We start from the raw sequence: 16,487 nt of genomic DNA, 5'->3' as shown, positions 1-16,487 counted from the left end.
TATACTGTAAAATACATTGCACACACTCCAAATCTTCATCTTATTTTTTCTTGAATGGTGCTTCACTGCCATAAATAAAGGCTAGATTTTATAGGAGAGGGAGGGAGAGAACTTAAAAGAATGATATCTTAGCAGATCATTAATGAATTCTAGTTTTGTTTTTGCACATTGTCAGCTGATTATGTATTTCCTGACTATATTTTTCTCTTGTTCCACCAATAAATCACAAGAATCAGAGTTCATTCCTTCCATATATCTCATCAAAGGGAAGAAATTTTTAACAATATTATTGCTAAAAGATTTATTTGGGACTACAAGAACTTAGAAACAGTTAAGTGGCAGAAATATAGCTTCAAATAATTAAATTCAGCAAAAGATTACATAAAACAATCACCAGCACAAAAGCAAAATTTATGTCAAGCCAGTACATAAAACAATTAGTAAATAAATAAGCAAAGACTATAAACATGTCAAACTCTGATCAAGAACTCAAGCTCTAGCTCTGGTCAAGAACTTCTGTATTTGGTGATGTCCTTGCCCAGAAATATGAGATCTTGTGCAAGTATCTTACATGTTTTGGTCTCATTTCCTTCAGTTGTAAAATAAGGGTTTGGTAGATACACTTTATTCTATATTGAAACATCTATATTTCATTTCCTCTATCTGCTTCAAACTCAGTATACTGGAGACAGCACATTTATTTGACTTAATGGTTAGGAAATTTTCCCCTTTTCTTAAATCCTCATATACAGAAAAAAATATATACCACTCTTTTTTTCTCATTGTCTCATTTGAAACCCATACATACATACATATGTACATACAAATGAAAATGCTGAAAGCATTAAAACTTTTTACACATGAAAATGCTGAAGCATTAAAACTTTACACATGAAAATGCTGAAGCATTAAAACTTTAGTAAACTGCCTAAATATATGTTGACTATTAAGGGATAAAGAAGCCAGGAACCCACGTCTCTGATTCCTAAGCAAGTATTCTTTTCATTCCAACTCATTACATAATCATGTCTATTTCTGAGGCTTCTAGTTTGTAATGTATAATTTAACAGTTTTTACCCCAGAATGATCTATAGAATGTGTCAAATATGAATGATCAGCCAGTTCCTATATTTGGCTGGCTGTGAACAATGAATGATGCCCTAACAACTGGCAAAGAATTAGGAAGAGTTTACTAGCTGGCACTAAAAATTAATTAAGATTAGGACACATGTATACTGAAGTGGTTTTAAAATATGACTACAAATTCTTTGATACCTTTCCCGGTCAGAGGTGAAGTCTAATTCTCTCCCCTTGAATACTGGCTGATCTTGGTGATACATATTCTAACAGAATACTGAAGAACTGACACCATGACTTCTAAAGTTAAGTTGTAAAAGCTTCTACATGGATTTCTTTCCTAGAATCTTGTTCTTAAAATCCGCCTCTAATGCTGTGAGAAAGTCCAGGACACATGTAGAGGACATGTGGAAGTGTTCTGGCTGACAACCCCATCTGAGGTCCGAGCTGACAGCACAAACTGCCAGACATGAAAGTGAAAACGCTTCCCAGATAACTCTAGCTTGGCTACCAATCTTCATGAGAACCCAACTGAGAGTTGCCTAATTAAAACAAATCATCCTCAAATCATGAGATTTTGGGAGTATGTTATGCAACAAAGATAATTGAAACATACACATTTTATCTAAAATTAGCTTTTTTATTTTTCTCTCAATCATGAGCACAAGCAGACAGATATTAACATTAATCCTCACCTTCCCCTATAACTTTAGGTTCCATATAGTGTATATAGTGATACAATAAGAGCTACTATAATTAAGAATTTAGACATTGGAATCAGATATTCTTGGGGTATAGTTCTGACTCAGGTATGTCTGTCTCATTGTGTGATCTTGGAAATATTACATAATCAAAGACTCAATTTCCTAATATTCAAAATTTATAAAATGCCAGAACTCATCTGTTTTTCTAAACTTATAATTAATATTAGTCATACAAAGTGTCTGACATAAATGCTAAATCTGTCAAACTGTTGATTAGAGAATTTACAGTGTATTAACTTTGATCCCATCTTTAACACTGTAGCCCTATATACAGGCTTGCCCCCGTTCTCATATAGTCCAAAGGCCAGCTATAGATGCCCCTACCAAAAAACCATTGAAGTCACTTTCAGAAGGATTTTTTTAATTAAATTTGCCAATATAGAGTGTAACACCCCAGCTCATCACGTCACATGCCCTTCTTAATGCCCATCACACAGTTACACACTTCCCCTCCCACCTCGCCTTCAGCAACCCTCAATTTGTTTCCCACAATTAAGTCTCTCATGGTTTGTTTTCTTCTCTGATTTTTCCCCATTTAGTTTCCCCTCCTTCCTTTATGGTCCTTTACACTATTTCTTATATTCCACATATGAATGAAACCATATGATAATTGTCTTTATTTAACTGACTTAGTTCGCCTAACATAATGCCCTCCAGTTCTATCCATGTTGAAGCAAATAGTGGGTACTCATCTCTTCTGATGGCTGACTAATATTCCATTGTATTTATAGACCACGTGTTCTTTATCCATTCATCTGTCAAAGGACACCAAGGCTCCTTCCACAGTTTGGCTATTGTGGACATTGCTGCTATGAACATTGAGGTGCAGGTGTCCCGGCATTTCACTACATCAGTATCTTTTGGGTAAATACACAGTAGTGCAATTGCTGGGTCATAGGGTAGCTCTATTTTTAACTTCTTGAGGAACCTCCACACTCTTTTCCAGAGTGGCTGCACCAGTTCATATTCCCACCCAGTGCAAGAGGGTTCCCCTTTCTCCACATCTTCTCCAACATTTGTTGTTTCCTGTCTTGTTAATTTTTGTCATTTTCACTGGTGTAGAGTGTATCTCATTATGGTTTTGATTTGTATTTCCCTGATGGCAAGTGATGCAGAGCATTTTTTCATGTGCTTGTTGGCCACATGTAGGTCTTCTCTGGAGAAATGTCTGTTCATGTTTTCTCCCCATTCCATGATGGATTATTTATTTTTAGGGTATTGAGATTCATAAATTCTTTACAGATCTTGGATAGTAGCTCCTTATCTGATATGTCACTTGCAAATATCTTCTCCCATTCTGTAGGTTGTCTTTTAGTTTTGTTGACTGTTTCCTTTGTTGTGCAGAAGGTTTTTAACTTGATCAAGTCCCAATAGTTCATTTTGCTTTTGTTTCCCTTGTCTTTAGAGACATGTCTTATAGGAAGCTGCTGTAGACGAGGTCAAAAAGGTTGCTCTCTGTGTTCTCCTCGAGGATTTTGATGCATTCCTATCTCACATTTAGATATTTCAACCATTTTAAGTTTATCTTAGTGTACAGTGTAAGAGAATGGTCTAATTACATTCTCTGCATGTGGCTTTCCCATTTTCCCAACACCATTTATTTAAGTGACTGTCTTTTTTTCCACTGGATCTTCTTTCCTTGCTTTGTCAAAGATTAGTTGACCATAGAGTGGAGAGCCCATTTCTGGGTTCTCTATTCTGTTTCATTGATTTATGTGTCTGTTTTTGTGCCAGTACTAAGCTGTCTTGATGATCACAGCTTTGTAATGAAGCTTGAAGTCAGGCACTGTGATGCCCTCAGCTTTTTCTTATTCAACATTCCTCTGGCTTCTTGGAGTCTGTTGTGGTTCAGTACAAATCTTAGAATTATTTGTTCCAACTCTGTGAAAAATGTCCATGGTATTTTTATAGTGATTGCATTGAATGTGTATAGTGCTCTGGGGAGCATAGACATTTTCACAATATTTATTTTTCGAATTCATGAGGAGATTTTTAAATCTAAAGAGAAGGTATACAAATGGAAGAGTTGACTATATGCATCAAACTTAACTTGATTTTCACCATAGCCAATTTATTGGAGGACAAACTTACAAAAGCATTTATGTTTATTTCAAGACTAAAAAGTAACACCTTTAATAATACAGAAACGATAATAATGACAAAGTACACTAAAATGTTATTTAGCACCATACAAATATTTTCTTTTCACACTTTCCAAATGTTAGATAGAATGTATATAATAAAATATCCATTTGGAAGAATCAATTTTATGGAAACAAGTCAAGTCTGGAACTAGTTTTACTTTTTAATACTCACCCGATGTGAAAAAAAAAAGGTAAGAAAGTTCTGAACAAGTTTAAATATTTCCATTTACTTATGAAACATCTTGATATAATGGGCAAAACCCCTAAAGAAGAACTTTACAAAGCTCATGTCATGAATGTACAAAACTCTCACCAGATTTTCTTTACTGAAGGAACATTCAAGCCTATGAGAATTGAATTTGCCAACTTTATTAAAAATTGAGATGATTTAGGGATGAATTCCTTAACTCATTCATATCGATTAGCTTGCACTCTCAGGTTTAATTGCTCTTGGGATGAAATAATGGAGATATTTGTAAAAATTCATATTTGCTATTCTTCAATTTTTAAAAGCATATTTTAATAGCTACTTATACCTATTCAAAGTTAAGAGAAAATATTTTTCCACATCAAATATGGCATAGGTAAAGGCATTATTTCAATCCTTCCTAAAATAGATCTGCAAAAACAAATGCTTCATGAAAGCAAGAGGTTAACTTTGCTGTCCATGGCATGAATAAAAAGTATTCAAGGAGTTTTATCCTCAGATAATTGAATTGAACACACAAATACTGCTTTTATCCCATGGATTTTCTAACAGGCAAGACAGGCCCAACAACTCTATGCTATTCATTAAAAATAACAATCACCTTACATTACTGAGTAAAAATTATTTGGTAGCTTGGATAAGAATGCCATCTCTCAAAGGCAGAGGAAATAGATTCTAATAGATCCTAAATTACTTTTTTCCTTTGAGGAATTGGGAAGAAAAGTCTTTTATCAGTTATGATAGTTATAAATGTCTGGCTTGTATACAGTGGTTATTTAATAGTACTAAATTTTGGAAAACATACTTTTCTGGATATTTTCAGTGTTTCCACTGATTCCTTTGAACTACTACTTCTTATCCTACACTTAGGATCATTGCTTTTTTTTCCACAAGACTCAACTCACTCAGTTTCCTTTCTTGTACTTCATGTCTCTGATTACCATGCTCCATTAACATTTAACATAACTTATGTATAAATTATGATTATATTTTACACTCTTGTAGTATTTTTAATCATCTCCCACTTGGATTATGAACTCCATGAGAGTGATATTTCAACTTTTTCTTTATTTTTTAGCTTTTTCTAAGGACTTAAATATTTTTTCAGTAGGAGGATGAAGATCATTTGTGAAGTCTGGAGGAAGATCTACAGTGAAGAGAAGAGGACATCAGAGTATCAAATGACTCTCTAATCCACAGATATAAATCAATTATATATTGACTATATATATTTGGGAGGTTACCACAGATCAAAACCGAAATCTGGGCAGGTCATGGAGTATGCAAATAGATTTAGGCCACTTTCCCAGGAAAAAGTTAATGAGAAAGATGCTAGATTGAATGCAGAGAATAGTGAAATATGATCTGGTAATTAAGTAAACACAGGCCACCTTCAATAATAAAAGGTAAACTTAAAACACATTCTAGAATATATGATCTCAGGATAGATTTCAACTAACAATTAGTTGAATGCTTTTTATATTACCAAATGTTAAAGCAGGTATACAGAATTGTTAAAGGACCCAGCTGAATTTAGGATGCCAGCATAGTCTATAACATTTACACTAGAATATTTATGATAAAGTTTATAGGACATTATCTAAAAGGTAAACTTTATTTGCAATTAGCAGTAATTCTTGGTGGGGGGCAGAGAATTTATTTTATTTTATTTTTTAAATTTTTATTTAAATTCTGGTTAGTTAACATACAGTGTGATATTGGTTTTAGAAGAGAATTTAGTGATTCAGCACCTACATATAACTCCTAGTGTTCAACAAAAGTGCCTTCCTTAATACTCACAACCCATTTAGCCCCTCCCCTGCCCAGCTCTCCTCTAGCAACTCTCAGTTTGTTCTCTATAATTAAGAATCTCTTGGGGATCCCTGGGTGGTGCAGCGGTTTGGCGCCTGCCTTTGGCCCAGGGCGCGATCCTGGAGACCCGGGATCGAATCCCACATCGGGCTCCCAGTGCATGGAGCCTGTTTCTCCCTCTGCCTGTGTCTCTGTGCCTCTCTCTCTCTCTGTGACTATCATAAATAAATAAAAATTAAAAAAAAAAAAAAGAATCTCTTATGATTTGCCTCCTTTTTTCCCCCACTTCCCTTATGTTCATTGGTTTCATTTCTTAAATGGTGTGAAATCACATGGTATTTGTCTTTCTCTGACTGACTTATTTCACTTAGCATAAGACACTCTAGCTCCACCCCTATTGTTGCAAATAATAAGATTTCATTCTTTTTGATGGCTGAGTAATATTTCATTGTGTGTGTGTGTGTGAATGTGGATATATATATATATATATATATATATATATATACTCTTCTGTTTTTAAAGTAACCTTATTCAGTTGCACTGGTGCAGAGATATGAATTTAAACAAGGCTATGGTTTCACCAAGAATTTGCACAAGTAAAGAAAGAAGGTATGGAATTGAGGGAATATACAAAGAATTGATTATATTGATTAAACAAATTAAGAAGGCATCAAGGAGACCAATTACATGGGGGAAATCCATGATGAGAAGCATTGTATACATCTCATTCAACATGTTAAAGAGTTAACTGCCCATTGTCTGTGGGTTGTCCTGCAGAAGGACCATCTCCTGAGACATTGGAGTTTGATGAGTATCTATCTGAACTCCAACTGTGGTCACTTTCTCTGTTAAATGCCAAGAAGCCTCCCTAAACCACAGTAGAAGTAAAGTCCTTAATCCCCAAAGGTATAGAGACACTAATGGGAAAATATCAGTATAGGTACTTGGGCAGGGCTAGGAAATGCTCTGCCCCATCTACCCCCTAACACCTGCTTCTAATGTTTTCTGACTCATTTTGATAAGATTATGCCATGTGACCTAATGATAATTTAATTGTTCAGTAGACCGAGGAAAAAAATCAGAGAAAATGTCATTCTGTATTCAACTTATTTCATAAATCATAATTGTCAAGAAAATAAAAACTGAATAGAATTAGACTTTGAAAAGACAATTTTATAGGTTCTAAATGGGAAAAAAAAGACATTATCCTATAGCCAAATTCAAGAAAGATTGATCATCAAAGATAAAATTTTGACATTGATAATTTAACCAAAAATTAAGGCAGCACATACACTGAGTTGTTAATCAATGGGTTTATATCTCTATAAAACGTTCTTAAATGATGGAAAAAGTTAAGCAAAATACAAAAAAAATTGCATTAAACTAGAGTAACATTGTCTGGTAGGCTAAAGAATAGAATTGATCTTTGAGAAATAACAATAAAATAATTACTTAGGACAGAACATAAAAGAAAACAAAGAGACTGAGGTGAGGTAAATAAAGAACACCATGTCCTTTTTGTTTGTTCGTTTGTTTTTTATTTCTTTATTTGTTTTTAAAACAGGGAATACTTTATTGAAACCCATCAGAGAAATGTAACAAAGTGTTTTTTTTTTTTTTTAAGTATTGTGTTTTAAAGCATAGGTCAATAATTGTATATGAGAGTATACACTGCTTACATACAAATTAACTGATCAGAGCCCAACTTTTCAATGTTCAAAACAGAATACGCTTCCCTGTAAAAGCAGCACCTTTGTGACATTTTTAACTTTAGTATTCCTCTCCTTCTTTTTCACCCTCTCCTTCAATAGAATCCACACCAACCTCCTCATAATCCTTCTCCAGGGTAGCCATGCCCTCACGGGCCTCAGAAAACTCTCCTTCCTCCATGCCCTCACCCACATACCAGTGAACAAAGGCATGCTTGGCATACATCAGGTCAAACTTGTGGTCCAGGCAAGCCCAGGCCTCAGCAATGGCTGTGGTGGTGCTCAGCATGCACACAGCTCACTATACTTTGGCCAGGTCTCCACCAGGTACCACAGTAATAGGCTGAAAATTAATGCCCACTTTGAAGCCAGTGGAGCACTAGTCCACAAACTGGATGGTACGCTTGGTCTTGATGGTGGCAATGGCAGCACTGACATCTTTGGGAACCACGTTGCTACTGTACAACAGGCAGCAAGTTATGTATTTATCATGGCGAGGGTCACATTTCACCATCTGGTTGGCTGGCCCAAAACATGCATTGGTGATCTCTGCTACAGAAAGCTGTTCATGGTAGGCTTTCTCAGAAGAGATGACAGGGGCATATGTGGCCACATGGAAGTGGATGTGGGGATAGGGCACCAGGTTGGTCTGGAATTCCATCAGATCAACATTCAGGGCTCCATCAAATCTGAGAGAAGCAGTAATGGAGGACACAATTTGACCTATCAACCTATTTAGGTTAGTGTAGGTTGGGCGTTCAATATCGAGGTTTCTACAACAGATGTCATAGATGGCCTCGTTGTCCACTATGAAGACACAATCAGAGTGCTCCAGGGTGGTGTGGGTGGTGAGGATGGAGTTGTAGGGCTCTACTACAGCTGTGGATACTTGGGGAACAGAGTAGATGGAGAACTCTAGCTTGGACTTCTTGACATAATCGACAGAGACATGTTCCATCAGCAGGGAGGTGAACTCAAAACCAGTTCCCCCTCCAAAGCTGTGGAAAACCAAGAATCTCTGAAGACCCGTGCACTGGTCAGCCCGTTTCCGAATTCAGTCCAAGACAAGGTCAATGATCTCCTTATCAATGGTGTAGTGCCCTTGGGCATAGTTACTGGCAGCATCTTCCTTGCCTGGATGAGTTGCTCAGGGTGGAAGAGCTGGCAGTAGGTACCAGTGTGAACTTCATCAATGACTGTGGGTTCCAGGTCTATAAACACTGCGGTGGGCACATGCTCGCCAGGGCCTGTCTCACTGAAGAAGGTGTTGAAGGAGTCACTCCTCCCTCAATGGTCTTGTCACTTGGCATCTGGCCATTGGGCTGAATGCCATGTTCCAGGCAATAGGGCTCCCAGCAGGCATTGCCAACCTGGACACCAGCCTGTCCAACGTGGATGGAGACGTATTCATGCACAGTTGCTGCTTTGTGGCTGCTGAGCAGATGGCAGAGAAGAAGAGGAGAGGTTGTTGCTTCTTACAGCACGACTCTTAGGTAGTTGATGCAAGAGAACCTGTGCGTCTTTTTTGTTTTTTGTTTTTTTCCTACAGAAAAATTGTCTGTAAATGGTAGGTTCCCATCTGTCTGTAATATTGTGGAAAATCAGATTAGTTTACATTCTACTGTATAACTTCTAAGAACACAATCAGTTTTGAAATATTTTTCATGTATACCCATTCCAGTTCATTTTCATGGCCATTATTTTGGCCCAGATAGTGATCACTTAGTTCTTAGCAACAGAAATCAAGTGGAATTTGTCTCTTTTCTCCACAAACAGCACTTCTTCACTAACACAAGAAATATTTGTAAATAAATGCAGATATTTAATAGTCTGGACATGGGACATGGGCTAATTTCCTCACGCAGCACGATGAAAACCACCATTCCTTTCTACATGCACAGTATAAATTGTTAATTGTCTTTGGTCAGCTGGCAAGGTCCCCCAAAAGGTTTCCCTTTTAAAATTGCTTTTTCTATTCACTCTTTTTCAATCTATATTATTCAGCTAGGGAACTACCTTTTGGCTTCCTACCATTTTCCCATAAAAATCTATTACTCAAGCCCTGTAGAAAGTGTTGCTTCTATTAGTAAGGTAATGTTTTCAGGACAGTATCTTTTCAAAGGAGATAATTTATATAATTGTCCTAGACTGTCAGTTTTGTCAACTGCAGGAATGCTTCATAATTATTTGCCAGTAGAAGATCCTGAGAATTATGTAGAGAAATTTTGAAATGAGCAAAATACACAAGTCTCAGAGAACACTGCTATTTAGATTATTAGCTCAAAGGAAAACCTTGGAAAAGTAGATTTATTACCATGCTCTCATTACTAGATGGATTGGAGATAACTGTAATTCATCAGACTGAAAATGTAACTTCTATCAGCTAATTATGCAAATAACTAGTAAGATTAACTTGCAGGTATATTCTTTGAAATATTCAAGTTTGATGGCAAAGGAGGCATAAGCATTAATAACCACTCATTATTATTACCAAATACACCTATTTTCCTGATATATGACTAAATAATTAGGATATTAAACTATGAGAGATATAAAAATATTAGAAATGTAGCAATATCTTTTATCTTTTGAAAACACTTTATGTAAGCAGTATAATTATCATTGTCTGCTAATAACAGTATTGTCATTTTCTTTTTATCACTTACCTTGTTCTTAAAAAAATTTTAGAAGGCATGTAATGTTTCTTTAAATAAACTATAACTCAGTGAAAGTGACATTATAGCTGACTCTTTTGTCATCTCAAAGCTCATATGATTCCTATGTACACTTTTCTTATTAGTTAGCTTTATCCTGGAAAAGAACAACCAATTCATTGAAACAAATGAGTGAAAAATTGCTCATTCTTCCTGAACTGTCAACCAAGGTTCTCAAAGTTTAGAAAAGATTAAAACAAATAGGCATTAAGAAGAAAAATCAGTTATTATACTTGAGATTTAGATTCAAAATATTTCAGTATTTTGCAGACATTCAATATATTTCTCTACCTAAAACTTATGGTTTTCTGTCCCAACAGTGTATACTTTACTATAAGTTATCGGAAACAATACTGTTGATTATTATAATGATGATAATGATGATGGTGTATTATTCAGATGTTTCCAAATTTTCTCTATATAAATCTCTCTTGTCAACAGAAGTTGAAAAACTATACTGCTGCTCAAATAAAAAAGTTTTCATTTGGTTTTGCATAATATTGAAAATAGCACACAAGTCTGTAAATGACTGTATTATTATTGTTTTACTTTTTTAATTTAAATCCAAATTGCCAACATATGGTATAACACCCAGCGTTCATCCCATCAAGGACCCTCCTCAGTGCCTGTCACCCAGTTACCCCATCCCCCCATCTACCTCCCCTTCCACAACCTTTTGCTTCTTTCCCAGAGTTAGGAGTCTCATGGTTTGTCTCCCTCTCTAATTTTTCCCACTCAGTTACCTTCCTTTCGCTTACAATCCCTTTCACTATTTCTTATATTTCACATATGAGTGAAACCATATAATGTTTGTCCTTCTTCAATTAAGTTATTTCACTCAGCATAATACCCTCCAGTTCCATCCATGTTGAAGCAAATAGTGGGTACTCATCTCTTCTGATGGCTGACTAATATTCCATTGTATATATAGACCCACATCTTCTTTATCCATTCATCTGTCAAAGGACACCAAGGCTCCTTCCACAGTTTGGCTATTGTGGACATTGCTGCTATGAACATTGAGGTGCAGGTGTCCTGGCATTTCACTACATCAGTATCTTTGGAGTAAATCTCCAGTAATGCAATTGCTGGGTCGTAGGGCAGGTCTACTTTTAACTCTTTGAGGAACCTCCACACAGTTTTCCAGAGTAGCTGCACCAGTTCACATTCCCACCAACAGTGCAAGAGGGTTCCCCTTTCCCCACACCCTCTCTAACATTTGTTGTTTCCTGTTTTGTTAATTTTTGCCATTCTCACTGGTGTGAGGTGGTATCTCATTGTGGTTTTGACTTGTATTTCCCTGATGGCAAGTGATGCAGAGCATTTTCTCAAGTACTTGTTGGCCATGTCTGTCTTCTTTGGTGAAATGTCTGTTCATGTCTTCTGCCCATTTCACGATTGGATTTTTTGTTTCTTTGCTGTTGAGTTTGATAAGTTTTATAGATCCTGGATACTAGCCCTTTATCTGATATGTCACTTGTCACATATCTTCTCCCATTCTGTAGGTTGTGTTTTTCTAGTTTCATTCTTCTGCACACGGATGTCCAATTTTCCCAACACCATTTATTGAAGATACTGTCCTTTTTCTAGTGGATATTCTTTCCTGCTTTGTCGAATATTAGTTGACCATAGACTGGAGTGCCCATTTCTGAGTTCTCTATTCTGTTCCATTGATCTGTGTGTCTGTTTTTGTGCCAGTAGTATGCTGTCTTGATGATCACAGCTATGTAATACAACTTGAAATCTGACATTGTGATGCTTCCAGGATTGGTTTTCTTTTCCAATATTCCTCTGGCTATTCAGGGTCTTTTTTGATTCCACCTAAATCTTAAGATTATTTGTTCCAACTCTCTGAAGAAAGTCCATGGTATTTTGATAGGGATTGCATTGAATGTGTAAATTGCCCTGAGTAGCATAGACATTTTCACGATATTAATTCTTCCAATCCATGAGCATGGAAAGTTTTTCCATCTCTTTGTGTCTTTCTCAATTTCTTTCAGAAGTGTTCTGTAGTTTTTAGGTATAGATCCTTTACCTCTTCAGTTAGGTTTATTCCTAGGTATCTTATGCTTTTGGTGCAATTGTAAATGGGATTGACTCCTTAATTTCTCTTTCTTCAGTCTCATTGTTAGTGTATAGAAATGCCACTGATTCTGGTATATTGATTTTGTATCCTGCCACATTGCTGAATTGCTGTATGAGTTCTAGCAATCTTGAGGTGGAGTCTTTGGGTTTTCTATATACAGTATCATGTCATCTGTGAAGAGGAAGAGTTTGGCTTCTTCTTTGCCAATTTGAATGCCTTTTATTTATTTTTGTTGTCTGATTGCTGATGCTAGGACTTCTAGTACTCTGTTGAATAGCAATGGTGAGAGTGGACATCCCTGTCATATTCCTGATCTTTGGAGAAAGGCTTTCAGAATTTTTTTTAATTTTTAAAGTAATATCTACACCCAATTTGGGGCTTAAACTCAGAACCCTGAGATGAACAGCCACATGCTCTACCTACTAAGCCAGCCAGGCACCCCTGTAATTTTTTTTTATTTTTATTTTTGAAACTTGTTTTTTTCCTGTTATATCAAACGTGAAATACAATAGAAAAATAAAAGTTTTAGGGGTGTAGCAAGCAAATGAAGCAGAAACTCCCAAGAAAATCGAGGTAAATGAAATAGGTTCATACTTATGGTACATATTTGATTTTGTGTCATTTTTATAATTTTACTTAAAGCTTTTAACATATTTCTGTAATATTAAAAAATCAAATTTAATTAAATTTAAAAAATTAAAATAGAGACTGTGGAGTTCTGCTTAGAGACATTAAACATTGACAGAGAATACTAAGTATTTAATTTACCTATTCTTGTTAGGTTTAATCATTTCCTAATACTCAAATTTCAAGGTTACCAGCCATCAAATCCTTTTCTATAGCCTTCAGGACTCTGTAACTAGTAATCCAGAATCTTTATTAAAGTATATGTACCGGGATCCCTGGGTGGCGCAGCGGTATAGCGCCTGCCTTTGGCCCAGGGCGCGATCCTGGAGACCCAGGATCGAATCCCACGTCGGGCTCCCGGTGCATGGAGGCTGTTTCTCTCTCTGCCTCTCTCTCTCTCTCTCTCTCTCTGTGACTATCATAAATAAAAAAAAAAAATAAAAAAAAAATAAAGTATATGTACCATTTTTTGTCATCTGTATTCAATTTCCCCCTATGCAGATTGGAAGAAAAAATGTAGCATCATGTAAAAAAAAATATATTGTTTTAGTTTTTCAAATGGAGACATGGCAGGCTGAATATTTGAAAAGGAAATGTATTATACAGAAGGATGTTGAGCTGTGTTCTCCAGTGAAGTCTAAAAGTTCACAGAATTTTATGATTGCTATTCTGCTAGTGCTCTTTGACCTTCACATATAGTTTCATGATCTTTTCATTAACCACTCATCCTCTTTTATTTTCTTTTGATATGAAAGTTTTTTTTAATTAATGTGAATAAAACACCAGAGGAATTATGCTTTGGTAATAATAATAGTGAATAAATATAATCTTTATTTTTTAAAAGTGCATTGTTGGTCAACAGCAATAATTATTATTCATTAAATATTTACAACGTGTTGGCCACTTGAATAAACACTTAATATACATCATCTCATTGTCCTTTCCAGAAGAAATATTTCTCATTCTACAGATGGAACTGAGACTGAAATTACAGGTGTTATAGAGTAGGCAATGAAGCTAAGATTTGAATATCAGTTTGCCTGATACAAAAATCCATATTTTGCCAAACAATCCTCACTATATTTTTCTTAGTAATCTTATATTTTGCTATTAATAAACACGTGCAATTGAAGTATATTCATTCATAATGGAAATGATTAGCTTGGTATTATTTTATACAAGAATAAAATTAAAATTGAGAAAATTTAAGTTCTCAAACTTTTAGGTAAGTATAGTAACACCAAATTTCTTTTCACTAGCTTTAAAAAATAAAATCAATCTTATACTCCAATGTAATTACCATCTTAAAAATATATTGCCAAAACATTTTTAGCACATACAAAGAAGGAAGATGAAGAGTATAAATTACAGGCACACAGTGATTATCCCAAAATCCTAGTGCTGAAAAAATGAAGCTTAATACCAGTTAAGCTGTCACTAAGTCAGAGTTATAAGTATAGTCAGGTAAAATTCTTATAATTGCTTATAATTTTCAGAGTTTTGAAAACAATTTCTTGGGCAGATGTTTTTACATTGTCATAAATGTTCCTGTCTCTATTAAGTGTTGAAGATTTTCTCTGGTTTATACACTAACATATTAATCATTTCCAGTCTTTCAAGATGACTACCTGGTAACATTAACATACAGATATATAGTGATCACTACATTATTATGAATTCCTTTCACCTGATACACTTGAAAAAATCAAATTAGTCTCTGTTACTTAGTATGGTGCATTGTTCAAAAAATGAATTTATCATTAAATCGCTGGCCTTGAAAATTAAGTATTAATTGAAATTTGACTATTAGAAAATTATCTCAGAGAAACATCATTTAACATGTAATTCTCTTAAATTTATGACATTATGAATGAAATACTGGGCCAAAGCTTGTTTATGCCAATGGCACAAGTTACTGTCATTTCTATTTCTAAAAGCAGTGAATTCTTATCAAACCTCCCTTGTCAAATTTTATTTTAAATTATCTTTCAACCAAGTATAAGCTATTTAAGAGTTAATTATCCAATTATGGCTACTCTGTACCTTTATTTTTGTCTGTTTCCACGGGGCTTTTTTTTTTTTTCCTGTGTGGAGATCAAAATTCCAAAGTCTATAGACTATGGGAAAATAAAATTACAGTGATTATTCAGTTTTATTAATTATACCTAGTTTTAATGAAAAGTTTATGACAGAAATTATTGATAGTTCTGAAACATAAGACTGGAACCTTGTAAATTTAATTTATTCTGGTTATTTATGGGCCAGAATAATAAAGGATTGTGTGATGATATCCTAAACTAAAAAGGTAGTTAATCCAAAGGAATAAATACTAGTTAATTAAGAAGGAATGATAAATAAACTATTCTCTATGCTATGATTTACTCATCACCATTAACTTCAAAACATAATCAATATAAAAGGACCTAAACAGTAGAAATCTAGAAGGTATCTTATGTAAATATTTTTATAAAATACATTTTTTCCAAATTAGTTCAAAAATAAAGTGACCTAAATATTTCTAAAGGAAGCAAATATTAGTTCTGTTGAATCTCCTACTGTTTTGTTTGCTGGGAAAAAATTTTTTTCAATGTTCTAAAAATAAATAAATTCTACCTATAAATGAAATATCAACACTGGTTATTACTTGAACATTTTATAAGTTTGCTGATCTTCAAGGTTTTTTTTTAAAGATTTTATTTATTTATTTGTTTATTTGTTTATTTATTCATTCATTCATGAGAGAGGCAGAGAGAGAAAGGCAGAGACATAGGCAGAGGGAGAAGCAGGCTCCATGCAGGGAGTCTGATGTGGGACTCAATCCCAGGACTCTGGGATCATGCCCTGAGCCAAGGCAGGTGCTCAACCACTAAGCCACCCAGGCATCTTTATTTTCACTTTTAAAACACACACACACACACACACACACACACACACATATCCCAATAAACTCTACCCCTTCAGTCTCAACTTAAAGTCTTAAATCCCTACTTTTCTTCTCACACCACATCTGTTTCATCATGAAATCCTATTGACTGTAATTTCAAAACATATTTAGCTTTTCTTATCACTTCCATCTCATGACTTTGGTTTAAACCATTATCACTTCTTGCCTACATGATGGCACTATTTTAAAAAATAGTTTTCCTGCTTTCAGTTTTAAATCTAAGGAGCTTGGAACTCACCACTCTATCCTAACAGATGAAAGCTAAACACACCAAAAAATCAACAAGTCTTCTTGGATTTGTAAGAGAGAAGAGGACCCAGGGAAAATCATGGCCTCAACTGGACTTCTTAGTATTTATCCAAAGAAGTTGAAAGCTTATGTACACACAAAACCCTGTACAAG

At 35.0% G+C, this 16,487-nt stretch overlaps 1 pseudogene; it reads right to left on the bottom strand.

The window, feature by feature from the left end:
- Positions 1-7,687: 7,687 nt before the first annotated feature.
- On the bottom strand, positions 7,688-9,039 carry LOC140623605 (tubulin alpha-1A chain-like; annotated as a pseudogene).
- Positions 9,040-16,487: the final 7,448 nt, after the last annotated feature.

This window comes from Canis lupus, chromosome 33 (assembly GCF_048164855.1).
Source record: "Canis lupus baileyi chromosome 33, mCanLup2.hap1, whole genome shotgun sequence".
Lineage (NCBI taxonomy): Eukaryota > Metazoa > Chordata > Mammalia > Carnivora > Canidae > Canis > Canis lupus.
This window is presented reverse-complemented; position numbering and strand designations above follow the sequence as displayed.